Genomic DNA, 16,393 nt, shown 5'->3' with positions numbered 1-16,393 from the left:
ATTGGAGAGTATCCGTGATCGGCAGTGTGATGATCCCTGTTTGTGTGTCCTTAGAGACACGGTGCAGCACGGAGGTGCCAAGCAGGTTACTTTAGGTGATGATGGAGTTTTGAGATCACAGGGTCGAATTTGTGTGCCTAATGTGGATGGGCTTCGAGAGTTGATTTTAGAGGAGGCCCATAGTTACCAGTACTCTATTCATCCAGGTGCCGCGAAGATGAATCAGGATTTGTGGTAACATTATTGGTGGAGAATAATGAAGAAGGATATCGTTGCATATGTGTCTTGGTGTTTGAACTGTCAGCAGGTTAAGTACGAGCATTAGAGGCCTGGTGGTTTGTTTCAGAGGATTGAGCTTCCCGAGTGGAAGTGAGAGCGAATCACTATGGACTTCATTGTTGGACTCCTACGGACTCAGAGGAAGTTCGCCGCAGTATGGGTTAATGTTGATAGGTTGACCAAGTCAGCACATTTCATTCCTGTGGCAGTCTCCTACTCTCCCGAGAGGTTAGCTGAGATCTATATCCGGGAGATTATTCGTCTTCATGGTGTGCCCGAGTCTATCATTTCGGATTGAGGTACGTAGTTTACCTCCCATTTCTGGAGAGCAGTTCAGCGAGAGTTGGGCACACGGGTTGAGTTGAGCACAACGTTTCATCCTCGGAAGGACGGGCAGTCCGAGCGGACTATTCAAATTTTGGAGGATATGCCCCGAGCTTGTGTCATTGACTTTAGAGGCTCGTGAGATCAGTTTTTTCCTTGAGCAGAGTTTGCCTACAACAACAACTACCAGTCGAGTATCCAGATGGCTCCTTATGAGGCTTTGTATGGTAGGCGGTGTCGATCGCCAGTTGGATGGTTTGAGCCAGGAGAGGCTCGGTTGTTGGGTACGGATCTGGTTCAGGATGCCTTGGACAAGGTCAGGATTTTTCAGGATAGGCTTCGTGCATCTCAGTCCAGGCAAAAGATTTATGCTGACCGTAACGTTCGTGATTTGGCATTCATGATCGGTGAGCGGGTATTGCTTCGAGTGTCGCCTATGAGGGGCGTGATGAGATTTGGAAAAAAAGGCAAGCTTAGCCCTAGGTTCATTAGCTCGTTTGAGATTCTTGATCGAGTGGGAGAGGTGACTTACAGACTTGTATTGCCGCCGAGCTTATCAACCATACATCCAGTGTTTCATGTGTCCATGCTTCGGAAATATCACGGCGATCCATCCCATGTGTTAGATTTCAGCACTGTCCAGTTGGACAAAGACTTGTCTTATGAGGAGGAGCCGGTAGCTATTCTAGACCGGCAGGTTCGTCAGTTGAGATCGAAGAGTTTTCCTTCTGTTCGTGTTCAGTGGAGAGGTCAGCCCGCTGAGGCATCGACCTGGGAGTCCGAGTCCGATATGCGGAGCCGTTATCCCCATCTTTTCCCTGACTCAGGTACTTCCTTCTTCTGTCCGTTCGAGGACGAATAATTATTTTAGAGGTGGAGGATGGGTCATCACTTGTTTTAAAAGTGAATTTTGCGTTCCGAGGTCTTTAAAACCTCTTTCGGCATCACCTTGATTTGTGTGCGCAGTCCGAGCGCGTAGTCGGAAAGCCATTTTATGAAAATCTATAAAAGATGATGAATTTTACATTTAAAATGCGTTTAAGTTGACTTCGATCAACATTTTGGGTAAACGATCCAGATACGTGATTGGACGGTCACGGAGGGTCCGTAGAAAAATATAGAACTTGGGTGTATGCCCGGAATCGAATTCCGAGGTCCCAAGCCCGATAAATGAATTTTTAAAGAAAATTATTTTCTGAAATTGTTTATGAGTTTTGGAAATGAATTGTGATTAAAACTTGATGGTATCAGGCCCGTATTTTGGTTCCGGCGCCTGGTACAGATCTTATATGTGATTTAAGGTAAGTCTGTGAAATTTGATAAGAATCACACTTGAAACGACATGAATCAGATCGTTTTTGAGAAAATTGGAAATTTAAAGTTCTTAAGTAAATTTCATGATTTGATGCTAAATTCATAGTTGTTGATATTATTTTAGTGATTAACACACGAACGAGTCCGTATGATATTTTTAGGTTGGTGTGCATATTTGGTTTGGAGCCCCGAGGGCTCGGGTGAGTTTTGGATAGGCCACGAGGTGAATTTTGGACTTGGTGAATTGCAGTTTTTTTAGCTGATGTGATCAGGCCCGCAGGCTTCGCATTTGCGAATCCTGGCTCGCAAATGCGAGTTCGCAAATGCGAAGGCTGAGTCGCAAATGCGGAACAGCCCAGGCTAGCTCTTCCTCGCAAATGCGAGATTTTCTTTGCAAATGCGATACGCTTCTTTTGGGCCTGTTATCGCAAATACGATCCTTTGTTCGCATTTCCCAACTCGCAAATACGAGAAACCCTTCACAAATGCGAACATAGCAGAGGTCGGGGTTAGCAATTGCGAACCTTGGTCACAATTCCCATATCTGCAACCTGCAATTTTATAACTTAACCGAAAATCTCCCATTTTTCACACTTTTTCAAAACCAAAACACTCTTGGGCGATTTTTCAAAGACAACTCTTCTTCCAAATCGATTGTAAGTCAATTTTAACTCGTTTCTTTCAATCATTAACATCTTTTCACATGATTTCAACTCAAAATCAATGATTTGCATGAGGGAAATTGGGTGTTTTGGGTAGAACCTAGGTTTTTCAAAAATTGGGGATTTGGACCTCGATTTGAGGTCCGATTTCAAAACAAATTATATATTTGGGTTCGTAGAGAATGGGTAATCGGGTTTTGGTTCGAACCTCGGGTTTTGACCATGTGGGACCGGGGACGATTTTTGACTTTTTGGGTAAAACTTTGGAAAACTCATTTTCGTGCAATGGAATTAATTCATTTAGCGTTTATTGATGTAATTAAGTAACTTGTGGCTAGATACGAGCAAGTTGGTGGTAGAATCAAGGGGTAAAGCAATAGTTGAGACATGAATTGTGTTCGTGGTATCGAGGTAAGTATTTTGTCTAACCTTAGCTTGAGGGATTAGGAGTCGAGACTTATTTGCTATGTGGTATTTGTCAAGTACGACATATAGGCATGCTGACGAGTATTTATACGTTGGTGTCAAGCATGCTTGTGAGTCTTATATTGTGATTATTATGGCTTCGTTGTATTATTCATGCTTTGATGATGATTTCTATTGTTGGGCAAAGTTGTGGAAGTAATTATGACATTTAAACATTGAGGAGCGTTGGCTCGAGTTGTACAGTGAAATGTGAAAGTATAAGTGGAAATTGAATTTTTTAGAGCATTGGATCAAAGTTGTGAAGTGAGTTATGAAGTAAAAGTGGAAAAGAGAAGAGAATCATTATATTAACTTCCTTGCCGGGATATTGTTGTTTTTCATGTTATCTCCCTTGCTGGGATGTTGAGGTTTCTTTTGATGTTATTCCCTTGCCGGGACTTGATTGTTGAACTATTGTTCCCTTGCAGGGTTTCTTATTGTAATTTCATTTATTCCCTTGCCCTATTATTTGTGATTGTTGTTTGGGTGAGGAAGAGTGTTAAAGCACAAAGAGTGATGCCGTGTATTGTTTTGGTGAGAGAGTGTTAAAGCACGAAGAGTGATGCCGTGTATGATTTGTGAAGAAAGAGTGTAAAGCACGAAGGGTGATGTCGTGCCGCACGATGTACCATTCCATGATGATTATATTGATTATATGGTGAGGACGAGAGTAAAAGCACGAAGGGTGATGCCGTGCACATTTTCATTACTTGATTGCTTTGGTGAGGACGAGAGTAAAAGCACGAAGGGTGATGCCGTGCATTTATTGAATTCTGATTCTTTATTGATATCTGAGATATGTTGTTTCTTTCAATTTCCAGATGTCTTTCTATTCTAAATTGATAGTTCCCCGCAGCATGTTACCCCTCCCATACTTGACCGTATATTTCTGTTCTTCTTTTCCGCTGTATATAGTTAAATTGCACAGGTTTATTTGGTAGTCTGGTCCTAGACTCGTCACTACTTCGCCGAGGTTAGGCTAGGCACTTACCAGCACATGGGGTCAGTTGTGCTGATACTACACTGCACTATGTGCAGATTCCGGAGCAGCATCATTTGGACCGTAGATAAGGTGGCTGCCTTTAGTCCACGTGGAGATCCAAGGTAGACCTGTAGGCGTCCGCAGGCCCTGGCGTCTCCCTCTATCCTTTTATTCTCGTTTCATTTCCTTAATTCAGAAACAATGTATCGTTTCTTTTTAAGACTTTGTATGTAGCATTCTTAGATCGTTTATTCCCGTTTCATTTCCTTAATTCAGAAACAATGTATCGTTTATTTTTCAGACTTTGTATGTAGCATTCTTAGATCGTCTATGAACTGTGACACCAATTCTGGGTAGTAGAGGTTCAAATAATTGTATTGGATTCATGTTCAGACAGTTTATTGCGTTTTCTCCCGCTTATGTTAAATTCCGCTGTTTAAATGTTATTGCTTCACAATTGTTAAGGAATATAAAATGGGTAAAAAAGTAATTTGTTCAATTGTCGGCTTGCCTAGCTCATATCAGTAGGCGCCATCACGACTCCCGAGGGTGGAAAATCCGAGTCGTGACAAACTGCCATGATAAATAATCACATTTCAGGAATCTCATAGGCAGTCTATGCCTTCTAGAAGTTGTAAGACTACAGTTCTACCAACAAAAGAAAGTAAACATAGCAGTCCAAAACGGAGTAGAAGAAATAGTTGTGCATCCAAACAGTAGACTGTTGTCATTACAAACAATCTTTCTTTATGAATAGTAATAAATGTTTTATCCATAGGGTAAAATTTAAATTCTCATTCCCAAATCAGTGTTCGAATGGGGTGGTATCAACCAGCATAGACAGTTGAGGCAACAATCATCAGTGAACAGCAGACAGTGGTAGGAAAATTTATCAGTCCTAGTTGAACCAAAAAGAACACTACACCACGCAGAAGCTATTTTTGTAAGACGCTAAGAAACTTCGAAATGGACATTTGCTGCTTCTCTGAGAGAAAATGCCACTATAGGCATGCCAACATCCTTGAGAGTTGAGACAATCTAGAAATGTGGCAATTTTGGGAGGCAATTCTCCATGATGATTCTATAACACCTTGCAGTACATAACAGTAGTTCTAAATCATTTGCACAGTCATATTGCAAAAGCATCAAGGTGAAAGATGTGAATGACAGGTTTACTTTGCACGCAAGGATTTCAAAACCTCAGAAGTTCCTTCTGTTCACAAAGATCAATAAAAAAAACTAATAGACTTCCACTGTTTTTTTCATTAACTCTTCATGAGCAAACTTTGCTTTTTAAATTCACAGGCATTTCATGTAATTTAAGTAAGTATCTTAAAGCCAAATCTCACAATGACAGATGACAATGTTTCATATATTAACTTAACTGAATGGGAACAAATCCAAAACCGAACAACTTTGAACAGAATTGCCATCAACGAAATACATTTTCAATGTATTCCAAGTTTTTCACTAACCAATTGAAGGTTTGCTAAACAATTTCTTATAGTAGTTATGATCAGTTTGATATATCATAAAATGTACTAAATAAATAAGAACAACAACAACAACCCAGTGAAAACCCACAACAGCAAACAAATAAAGTTTATAATTTTCCAGTATATTTGGATCTGGGATTTATTAGACCATGATGTGTTTGACAATGTCTTTCCAATGGGAAAAAATAAGAATTAGTTGTCTAATCCTTTATAACTTACCTATAATAGCTGATGAATAAATCACAAGTTAAATCTTAATCGGGCAAAGCTATGATTTCGATGAGGGAAAACAAAAAGTTACCAACTTCTATAAGATTACTTTTTTCTCATTTGACGAAAAAGTAAATAAGCAGAACTCAACATGTCAAAACTATAATATACTCAATAACAACCAATAAGCACTTCAAACGCAAATGTGATTAGATTTTATGCATTCAATCATTAATAACCATAAAAACTAAAGGCACCCGTGATGAGAAAATGATGCCATAAATTACCTCTGTTGCAATGTGACGTGGGTCTGGAATAAACCTTAAATCTAATTAGTTTGATGTTTTTTCAAAAACCCTGTCGCAAGTTTTGTAAAGATAATCTATTGTAGCGTTTGAATCACATTCCACCATAGCATAATAATATCTGCATAATACAAAAGAAGCAACTTTAAAAAGAAAACCATGGGAGATATAATGAAAGACATATAAACTATGAAACACATAATAGAGGAGCATAAGGAAAGAAGGAGAAGAAGCAGAATAAATTTCAAAAATGGTTTGTCAGTAATTTCTCACTTTTAATCAGCAAAAATTGCAAGAATCAGTCAAAGATACAAAAACAGAACGATATTGTCACCTAAGCTGACTAATTTCATAAGTACGTAATTTCTCATTATTACTGAGAATTTATTGGATTAACGACCAAACAGCTATAGAAGAATGCTAGTCCATAATGGCATATTGGCCTATCTAATCGTAACTCGAATCGAGCCAAATAGAATCCAATTCATAGATAAACATTGAAAGTAATAAAGTTGGTATCAAATATAAGATAGATAGATAGATATTTAACTATCATTATGAAAGAATAAATACCCTTTGTTAGCTTACGTGTGTCTCGTGCACACCTGAATCCAGCAATCTTTGTCTTTAGATGTTCTAATTCAGGTATTGTTGCTAAATATATTAATATTTTACATTCTACTTGCTCAAAAATTATGCAGAGTTTAATATTGAAAAATACATAATACATTAGTTATGCAAAGATTTGTACTAAAAAGGTTCTATACATCACATTAGTTAGAGATCTATGATGCAAATCCAATGGACTGTTATGATCAAATCGAGGTGCAATCCACATTTTTTCGGTGATGGATTGAGGTGCAGTCCACATTATGACTACAATACGGTACACATAAATTTTATTGATAAATAACAACTATCACTATCATACATGTGAAACAGATGCATGAACTTACAGGGGTCTCCCACATATTCTGACCATCTTTTATTTATTTTATTTTGCAAGTTCAACCGGAAAAGAAAAAAATTCTGACTGCAACTCCCTATCGGCAAAAGTTGAACAAATGAATTTCAAAGCTAATCAATACTTCTATGCAAAGCACCAGTTCATAGCTTTTTTTCGGCTGCACCTATTCATAAGTATTTTTGTGTTCACAATTGAATGCTCGGCATCATCTCTTAACAATATACTTCAGTATCAAGAAATGACAAATTGCTATTCCAAACGTTCTTCATACACATTAAAACACACCTAGTAAATGGTGAAGGAAAGCTGAATGAAATAAATTCCCCTCCCAAACAATTCAACAGGCTGCAGGTCAAAATTTATGTAAATAGGATTAGTTTAAGCAATTATAATTACATTGTTTTTATATATAGCAGTACTAATTACCATATAAAAAACAGAAGTTCCATTTGACACCTTTCCAGGAAAAATTTAAATTTTCATATTGAAAAGAAGAAAAAAGAACAAAGAAGATACCTTTACTCTACCCCAATCCATGTTAACAAATGTAAGCATCTTAGTTTCCTCGTCAATTTTAGAAGCTTTGAAGCGATGATTTTAGGTAAACACAAGCTAGTTTGAAATAACCGAGAAAGGAGTCGAGCAATCCATATGTTTGAACTTCAGAGCAAAAACCTAGTTAAACTAAATAAGGACTATAAACTGCTCCCTAATATCATATCAAAAACAGATAATATCAGTTAAGAGAACATTAAATTATTACCCGAACAGGGTCCATTTTAGTCGAGTGTGATTCTTCATCTTCAGTTGTTCCTACCTTCATATTAACTCATCATTTTCTCCATCAACTTCAGTCACATATTTGCTTATTGTATCCATTCCCTCCTTGAGAAGTAACCAGCAAAGAAATTAATCTCTAAAGAAAAGACAAAATAGTTGGAGGCAAAATTAGTTTAGACCAACATATGTATCATAATTCCACAAAAATCCTAACATAGAAAATAATTAAGATAGCAATCTGTACCAAAAAAGCAAAACTAATGTATAAAAAGACAGTAATTGAGGGAGTTAAAAAAGGCAGTAATGTGTAATAAATTAAATGAATTGAGGGAACTCATTTTTGGGGAAAGCAGTAATTGAATAAAAGAGCCTAAGCCATTAGTTTCAATCCTCCCTTTTCAAAGGAACTCTCAGGAACTTGCAGTACACCCCTTAGCCATCGTACACTGGGGAAATTAAACGTATTATAGAAAATTACAAAAAGAGGTAGCAGCAAGAACAGTTAGAGAATCAAAATTAAAATAAAATCTAAGCAATCTGATTGGAAGCAATTTCAAAGCAATGGATATATGAGAAGAAAAACGTTGTTGTATAGCCTATTTGGCAAACCTGTACATAGCAACAAATGACTTTTCACCATCATGTGTAGAAACTGACAAATATGCTTCAACTGTGTGCGTCAACTTTATACTGGGAATTCCGAAGTACATGTTCCACAAAAAAGATGGGTATTCTTGTGTGAAATTGTATGTCAAATTGTATGTTCAACTCTGTTTAGTTCAGCAGATGGTATACAGTAACATGTAAAAGATTCACAAGAAAGCCTTTTGAATGATTTCATCATAAACTATATTGTATATAGATATGGGTTTGGCAGCCGATAAACTATATTGTATATAGATATGGGTTTGGCGGCCGAATTAATATCTTAACACAATTGGAAGCTTTAAAGTTGGCCATGTAAAAACACTGATTCTCGTAAATATATACCAACAAAATCTAATGTTTGACCTTGTGCTTTATTTATAGTCATAGCAAAACACAGTCTTACTAGAAATTGTGTTCTTTTAAACTACACTGGTGATTTTTCATCTTCTGATGATATCAATGGTATTCTCGAAATGAACACATGTGTATTTTAAAGTCACTGCTTGTAATTTTTGCGCTTATAACATGTGTTTTAAAATCACAATATGTCAATCTTGTGCCATTGCATAAACCTTCACAAGGATTCAAATTTTGTAGTAGTATAATTGGACAATTTTCTTTCAATGTTAATCTGTAAGGAGGTAAACCAGCAGGATTTAAAGAATGTAAAAAATCTTCATACTGACTTTGATCATTCGATTCACATGTTTCATCAATTGCAACAAATGTTTTAGCTTCTTTTGGAAATTTTCCTATAAGCATATCATTTATTTCATTTGCAAAATCATTTTTCGTCGTCAAAATAACGCGGGAAGTTACAGAAGATGCATCACAGAAGAAAGCATGCATATTAGGAAATGTTGTTTCAAATAATGCATTCAAAGATTCCAGTTCAGTAGTATAAGGGACGATAAATGAATTTGAAATTTCAATTTTGTTTTCAGAAGTATGAGGTTCTTTTCCATTTTCTATTCTCATCAAATATTCACAAAAGGCAGGATCAGTTTTTGCACGCATGTTTTTTGATAGTTGTAATTTTTCAAGTCGGAGTCAAATGTCAGAATATAATAAAATTTTATGAATAAAATCTTCTCTTTTTCCGTTTCGAACTACTGGTAGAGTTTGTCTAAAATCACCTCTAAAGACAACAACTTTACCACCAAAAAGCACATTAATATTCAAGAGATCTTTCAAAAGTAGATCAAAAGTTTCAATCATTTTCTTTTTTGCCATCGATACTTTATCCCATATAATTAATTTTGCATCTCGAATCAAACAGGCAAGTCAACTTTGTTTGCTACTATTGCAACTAAAGTTTTCATCAATGTCAATGAAATTTTAAAACGGGAATGAGCCGTACGGTCACCTGGAAGAATCGAAGCCGCAACTCCAGAGGTTGTTGTTGCTAGAGCAATAAATCCTTTAGATCGCACAGTAGCTAATAAGGCACGATATAAAAAAGTTTTACCTGTTCCTCCAGGACCGTCAACAAAAAAATCTCCTGCTCTGTTCGAAGATATTCTATCTATAATCACATTGTATGCCATGTGTTGTTCACGATTCAACTTTTGTCGCAGTAATAGCTCTTTTTCAGTAATGATTATGTTTCTTTCGAAGAATATTTCTCTTGCTCCTTTGGCAGCCGTTGAAGCCTTAAAATTTTCAGGGATAAGTTTATACTCATTAATGTTATGTCCCATCGAATGTAAGATGTCATTGAGATAGTCTAAAACTTTATATCGAACACTTTTTGTTCCTATGTCTGGTAAAATTTTGAAATCTTCAGACATAGAGTCCTCGAATTTCTCCCACAATTTTCTTGGATTAGCAGGATCACAATATATCAACAATGTAGCAAACAAGCGTCTCAAGCTACATGGCATTTGATAACTCTCAACTTCTACCATACATTCAGCTAAGTTATTGTCACAATGAAGTAGCCCTCTTTTTTGAGCTGATTCTCTGAATGTATCGCAACGTACTTCATTTACAGGTAGTAGGTCTTCATATGATTTTGGTCCTCTTATATTCATTAATAATAATCTCAGATAATATCTTTCACCTTCTGTTGGATGAGATGTTACAACACGTCAAATGACATTACCCTTTGTTCGACGGGTCCACATTTTATATTGTACTGACCATACAAAATATTGTGGAAATTCTTTATACAGTAGATTGAGCTTTATTGCATCTTTATTTGTTTTGTTCATATCAAAAAATTCTGTTAACATTGTTTTTCTAATCATAGGATTATTCATAATTGAGTTTATACTCGATGCACTCCTAAAAGAAACAAATTGTTGTCCTTCAAGATGTAACTGAAGATGATAAACAGCTGGTGTCATTTCATTAATAGGGAAACCAAAGCCTCAGGCGGTGATACCCATCGAGCAGACTGATATTCTTTTATTTCATCTACTTCAACATTTGCGACATTATCATGTATGTGAAATGCGATTTTATCATGTCCTTTGCAGATGTAGTTATAAATATATTTAACAGCTTTAATATCTGAACAAATTTCAACATTTATGTGACAATTGAATTTTCCAAGTAAGAATGGATTATAAGGGACAACCCATGAGTTATCAAAATAGTGATCTTTGACTTTCACAAGTCCTGTGTTCCATCTTCTATAAATTGGGTAAGAATTTTTTCCTTTTGATGTTTGATCAGCAAAGCTTCTTGGATATTTGAATTTGTAACAATCTTTTTTCCTTTGCATCCATGAATTTGTAGGGTTTAACTTACCACAAGGTCCATGCATCATATGTTGGAGAACAAGTTTACATAAGGTTTCTTCAGTTTTACAATCAGGTAGCTCAGCACAAACAATATTGTCATGAGATTCTGGAGTGAATAGTTTGTATTCATTAGTAAGTACAACAACAACAACGACCCAGTATAATCCCACAAGTGGGGTCTGGGGAGGGTAATATATATGCAAACTTTACCCCTATCCCGAGGGGCAGAGAGACTGTTTCCAGGAGACCCTCGGCTCCTGGAAACATTACTAATGTATTCATAAGTAAGTATAATAAGGAAACGAGCATGTGGTAAACCACGTTTTTGAAATTCTACAGTATACATAAGAGCTGCAACTTTTCCAAAGATATTTCTTTTTAATATATCTGTTTTTAGTTCTTCTCTTTGCTCTAAAAACTCGACTAATTAAATCAGGTATGTTTTGTGCCTCGCCAGTTGATAGCAAGTGCTCTTTTATCTCGGGCCAAGATGGGTTACAAGTCATCGTTACGAATAGATCAGGCTTTCCAAATTGTTGTACCAAAGAAATAGCATCCATGTAGTGTCGACGCATGTCTCTTGGTCCTCCTATAAAAGTAATAGGAAGGAATGTTTGTTTTCCTATATTTGAAGCGTCTCTTTCAGGGAAGTCTTAAAACATCAATGAGTCCTTGTAGCATTTCTATCCTAAAGAGATCTGGGTTGAATGAGAAAAAGTCCAATCTCTGTGTTTCAAGTTTTATGTGTTCATCTACTGAATATTGTTGAAATAATCTTCCAGAATGAAAAGTTTCATTTGTTTCATCTTCTCTCATTTGGAATTTATAACAGTAATATTCACGAACAGAGATATTATCTCTTTTTCATTTTCCTTTTTCAAGATTCTGAGCTTCTGTGTCAAGGTATCCATCAACAGAACACATATTTTTAATACTTGGTAATTCTTCGTGTTCACAATAGGCTCGACGTTTAGAAGTATTTTTTGGTTGTATTATTTTTTTAGTGCCACAGTGCCATCCACTTTGACCATATAGAAATAATAGTGGATACTGTAGCAGATCATAACATCCGTAATAGTAGTTCACTATTTGAGATCTATTGCTATGAGTGTAGATTCGAATATGAGGTGCAGAACTAACTTCAGTGATTTCTTTTTCAACCCATATTCCTGCAACTTCTGATGTAGTAGGAAGATTGTATACACATTGATCCAAACCTGTGTCAGATTTAAGTGCAATATTGTAGTTCGATAGATTTGGAACATCTATTAGGGACTTTAAGAAAATAGAGTATGGATTAGTTCTCAATATATTCATTAGTTTTTTTACTATTGATTCATGGATTTTTTCAGAGCAAGCCATTCTATTAGTTAATTCATTATCGTTGTCGTAGAAGTATAGTTGTAGATTGCTTGATATTCCACTTGGAGACAGCAAATCATTTATAAAATGGTACATCTTCCCTTGGATCTAAATGTATAAACACCACGATTTCTTTTTGTTAATTCTTTGTCATAATTTACACCAAGTGATGTAAATACAAACATATTATTGTATGTTCTGATATATGTTTGAAAATGTTTACATTTTTCCGTAGTCCCCAAATATAAATTTTGTAGTTCAGCAGGCATCTCATGTGAAACTAACTTGATCGAACCATTGTTACAGCAGAATCCATGTGGTTCATATTCAAATTTTTTTGCACCACAAAATTTACAATTAAGAACAGTCTTCAAGGGAACATAATCAGATTGTAACTGTCCTACGTATGTACAACTTTTTTTTAGAGTTATAACCTGTATATTTAGGTATCATTAGCATAAAATTACCAATTAGGTAATATACAACACTATCATAATAAAAGATTGGTGCAAACCTTTTTTTCCAACCATTGTTGAGCTCAAACTACTGTTTTCATTAGATGCACGTGACGTGGAGCCTAACGCCAAAAAGTAATAAATTAGCAATAAATTAAGATATTATGTAAAAGTCAGCATTGCATCCTTGATACTTGCCTACTTCAAAGGAGTAGAAGGGATAAGTTATACTCTTTTGCTTGTCAAATGTAACTGGTAAAGCATCAACAGGACGCTCGTTCGCTAGTAGGGGAAACACAACACACATTTAGCATCATTTAATTATACTCACATGCAAAGAGTGTGAAGGGACATTTCTACAAAAATAAATTTATAAAGGATGTGTTCTAACCTGTTCTTGAAACAAAAGAAGAGCCGTTAAGAGGAACATTTTGTTCTTGAAACTCAGTTGCAACTGCAGTAGCTCTAGGAGAAGCAACATTCTCAGAAAGACTACTCCTTTTTGTCTCTTGTCTTTTTGTTCGTCGTTGTAGTAACAATGCTTCTTTTTTCCCCCGCAGATATTAGTCTGTACGTTTCATGTCGCCTAAGTTTCATCTCAGCTTTCGATTTTGCGAAGCAAACATGTTTGTTTTTTGTTCAGAACCCATTATTCCTACAAAACTGCAATTATAGAAATTAAAACACACGAATTAAATAGAAATAGTTTACTGGTAGAGGTAACATCAGAAGCGAATAGCATCAGATTAATAAAAAATACTATTGAGACTCAAATATTTTCTGACCACTACATACAAGAAAAATTGTAACATCATCTAATGGTTCCTTAATTGAACCTGTAGATCTTCCTCAGTCATGGGAACTACAGTAGATATAAATGGAGCAACTTATACAACTCAACTGCAAGAGTTAGATAGCGCAAGCCATATATTCACTATGTTTCTTTAAGAGGAAAATGATATTGATTCCCTATATACATAAAGGTTCAACCAGAAAGGATCTTTTTCTATGCCCTTTTGAGCCCAGTTGATATCTTTCACTATTGTGATAAAACTAACATATTCAAACTATATAACGAAATCCGAAAACACAATCAACAGAAAACTATAATAGAAAAAGAAACAAACGAATATATGAATTGTCACTTAGCTGTTTGGAGACACCACAACTCCATAGAATATCCCTTTAATCTTGATCCCTTTAAAAAAATCCACTTAACTCTTAAAAAAATTGAAATCCTAAAATCGTAACACACAAGTAAGCAATATGCATAACCTCGAACTCAGTTGAATATCATAAAGCATATATTTCTATCAAAGCCACTCAAGCAATCAAATTCTGAACAGAGTAAAAGACAAGAGAGTTATATGCAAAGTAGCAAACCACTGAAACTAACAAGCTATCCACATTAACAAAAATGTAACTGAATTAAGCATCACACAACTTTTATTTGGCATATTTGGTTGATGATCTTTCTGCATCTTGTAGAGTGACCTAAACACCAAATTGTTGGATGACGAAAACCTTAGTAAAAAATCCTTAAACAACAGGCACACTACAACACTCTCTTGCAGTTTTGTAAGAACACACACACACTCTCTCTCAAACAGCCACTGTGTTTAGATGGACAAGGAAACAGTAAAGAAGAAGAAGCAAGTGCTTCTGTACTACTGTGTTGAAATGGAATAAGTCGCTCGCAAAATTGCTTGTGAATCTGATTCCATTAATCTCCACTCTATTAACTTGAAGTTCTATTCTCACCTATTTATTTTGCTCTCTTGTCTTTGTTTCAGCTTGCCATATATGCAAATTATAAATCTTTAGTTGAGGTTCCTCTAAAAAATTTAAGTGGGTCAAATCAAATGGTAAAATTGAATTTAAAAAAATTAGTTCTATGGAAAAAGTAGCATTCAAGAAATTTCAGTCAACAAAACACAGGCAAAAGAACAACCGTTTCCATATGTATGAGTGGTTGGAGGACGGTCAGAACTAAATGAGTACATGTGCTAAAATATTTCTACTTGAGTTTGTTATTATTGTTGTTGTTGAGTTACAACATTAATGGAATTTAGAGTCTCTTACCTTTTCTTACTCCCTACTAAGCTAACAAACAAAGGTTCACCATGTAATATTTAATTGAATATAGAGAATCAATAGATACTCTTAGGTTCAGGGATTCAAATACGTTTCTCCTTCCCTGGTGCCAAATAGGTTTGCAGGAAAACGGAGAAGAGCAATTAACATATTGATAACTATGTAAGAACTTTCTTTTGCAGTGTCAACCATTAAATAACACTAACTAAAGACATAAACTAGTGTGTTAAGGTTCTCCAAAGAGCCAAATTAGAGAAGCTGCTAAAAATAAGTGAAGTCCCTCGATCCAATAAATTACTTAGTCCAACTCCTTAGGCAATCAGGAGAATGAATTGAAAATTCAACTTCTACAACTAAAATCCCAACAGGCCAACCGCACAATTTGTTGATTTGTCAATTTCAGCAAGAAAGAACAAGTTAGAAGAAGAGTAAGCTTTTAGATCCTCTGGCATACGGATTCTGAAGACCCAGTAGAAACAATAAAGGGAAGGGGGGAATAAGAGCAGAGATATGAGAGAAGAAGTGTTAGAATCCGGGAAGAGAGATCAAACGGTGAGTTAACAGTTGTTAAAGTTGGGCTACATGTGTGGGCTGCAAATAAAAGCCATAAGATAGTATTGGGGCAGATAGACATGTTGACCATGAGCTGCTGGTTATCCCCATTTATAATATAAAAAATATATAATATATGTAGGACTAGTAAAAGTTGGCTCGTGCTGTGCCCGGGCCCAAGCATTAGGTAGTATATTGTGAACCTTTAACATGGTTGGCATCGTATTGATAATGTGTTAACATTATGAAATTCTTTGCTTGTGTTTTAGCTTTATGTCTTTGTTTTAAATTGCTAATCTAATTTATACATTATAAATTGTTATCGTTTAATATTAAAATATTGTAATAATTAAAATTATCAAAATATATTCACAAGATATATTTTGATAAGCTTATTTTTTTCCGAATGCCTTTATCTCTCTACTTTGTTACAAACTACGAAGGTTGTATTATTTTTGGTAATAGGAAGATCTTCTTTTAGAGTGTCTTTTGTCGTAATTTTGTCCTATTGTGATACTACTATATTGTACCCAATATGTCTTAATTTTTAGTGTTGCTTATGCCAACTCTCCTTTCTTCTTGTTTTGCTTGAAGTGGGCAAAAATTATATGTTACGAACCTAATATACAGACAACTTATCAATCACCATGATATAAATAGTAGTATCCTTTTAAATATTAAAGTTGCATTTTAATATTTTAACTGAGGTTTTAAAAGTCGCGATCATGTAAAAACTTCTATTGCGCATGAA

The 16,393-nt window shown here is 35.5% G+C and overlaps 1 long non-coding RNA gene across 7 annotated transcripts; it reads right to left on the bottom strand.

Moving 5' to 3' along the window:
* Positions 1 to 4,715: 4,715 nt before the first annotated feature.
* LOC104215096 (uncharacterized) lies at positions 4,716 to 15,736 on the bottom strand. 7 transcript variants are annotated; one of them, XR_708083.1, is made up of 6 exons: positions 13,388 to 15,736; positions 13,195 to 13,278; positions 7,768 to 13,118; positions 7,290 to 7,349; positions 6,020 to 6,158; positions 4,716 to 5,116 (listed from the first exon to the last, which is right to left on the bottom strand). It is a non-coding gene; the product is annotated as an uncharacterized lncRNA (long non-coding RNA). The 7 variants fall into 7 exon arrangements; XR_708086.1 differs by lacking the exon at positions 7,290 to 7,349 and having other exon boundaries at positions 7,768 to 7,920; positions 8,394 to 13,118; XR_708089.1 differs by lacking the exon at positions 7,290 to 7,349 and having other exon boundaries at positions 7,768 to 7,889; positions 8,394 to 13,118.
* Between the last annotated feature and the right edge of the window lie 657 nt (positions 15,737 to 16,393).

Source organism: Nicotiana sylvestris, chromosome 7, assembly GCF_000393655.2.
Source record: "Nicotiana sylvestris chromosome 7, ASM39365v2, whole genome shotgun sequence".
Taxonomy (NCBI): domain Eukaryota; kingdom Viridiplantae; phylum Streptophyta; class Magnoliopsida; order Solanales; family Solanaceae; genus Nicotiana; species Nicotiana sylvestris.
This window is presented reverse-complemented; position numbering and strand designations above follow the sequence as displayed.